Source organism: Cyprinodon variegatus, unplaced genomic scaffold, assembly GCF_000732505.1.
Source record: "Cyprinodon variegatus isolate N-32 unplaced genomic scaffold, C_variegatus-1.0 Scaffold1114, whole genome shotgun sequence".
NCBI lineage: Eukaryota > Metazoa > Chordata > Actinopteri > Cyprinodontiformes > Cyprinodontidae > Cyprinodon > Cyprinodon variegatus.
In genome coordinates this window covers 154,002-155,541 of record NW_015151567.1, presented here as the reverse complement: position 1 = coordinate 155,541, position 1,540 = coordinate 154,002, and positions in this window count along the sequence as shown.

Here is a 1,540-nt window from a genome sequence, read left to right as displayed (position 1 = left end):
ATTGAAATGGAAGGAGTATCAGGCCACTGCAAATATATAAAGATCCAGGCCAACTCTCTAAACTGTCAGCTCAAACAAGAAGAAGAGTGATCAGAGATGAAGCCAAGAGGCCTATGATGACTCTGGATGAACTGCAGAGATCTACAGCTGAGGAGGGAGACCAATCACTCATACTGGACAGAAATGGAAAAAAAGAAAGGGAGGAAAGTCTGATAAAAAGGTAAACTTGGTAAATAAATAGAGGAGAGAAAAAACATGCAGGTAAGAAAATAGAATCATTAAAAAAAAATCACTGATTTCTAAACAATTTGAGATTGACTGAACCGGCATTAACTGAGCATGACGGTTAGCCTGGTCTGATGCAGGCTAGCTGCATAGAATAAATAACCATGGTAACTGATGTTACTTTTTTATGAAACTGAGTCGAGGCCTAATTAAGCCAAGATATCATCAAATCCCAGGCTTAATCTACTATCTTGGCTTTGTTAAACAGCCCTCAGTGGTTCTGTTTGTTAATTTTATTGAATCTTTCATGAAACCCGGAAAGTCACAACTAAAGTAAACAATCTCTTTTTAAAGGGAGACATAGCAACAAATGATTTTATGAGGGATTTAGGGATATTAACCCCAAGGCAGAGATTAAGAGGCGAGGGCGTTGTAGAGCAGCCTGTCAGGCCTCTTCCCTCCTGCTCCTTTGGGAGGAAACTGCTCAATGGAAGAGGCTGTAATCACAACCGGTGGTTTAATTTACAACCTCCCTCCCAGGCTGGGCCAGCAGGAATGATGCCTCTTCTTTTATAGGCTCCTAATGTTCACTCTGCGTTTTGATTTCTAACTGCAACTATAGAAAAACAAAAGGCTTATTAGCTGCTTCGTTAATGGTTGCATTTCCATTGATTCAGGAGTTCAGGAGTTTCATAGTTAACAGCTGAAACATTAGCCAACAAGGACTGCTATTTACTGCACCTGCTTAAAATTACTGCAAATGTTTCCTTTTTTTAAAAGATATTCCTATAAGATTTGTTTAATTGATGTCACACAGAAAAAAAAAATGTAAACTTATTTTGAATAAATGACTAATGAGAATATCAGCCTTATCAGAATAATATTGTTTTAGAAAAATCCTTGCCAAAAAGCATTTACTTTATCTGGATCTAGATTGGTCATTCCAGCAAACCATCCCAGTTAGTTGCATAAGAGTTGCTGCTACGCCTTACACTTATCCAATTTCAGTTTATTTATAAAGCGACATTTCAAAACATGTCATCACAAGGCTCTTTACAGAGACAATTCAATTAGATGAGACAGATTAGTTAAACATTTTATAAACGAGTGCATTTTGTAACATGGTTATTTTTCATATTTTCTTTTGTCATTTTTTTCTAGATTTTATTTTTTTCCAATTTCCCGCCAACTAACACTATTTAATATATGATTCCTGTTAAATCAAGAACAGAATTTAAAATCCTCCTTCTCACATATAAAGCCTTAAATGCCCAAGCTCCATCTGATATCAGAGATCTGATTGTTCCTTATGTTC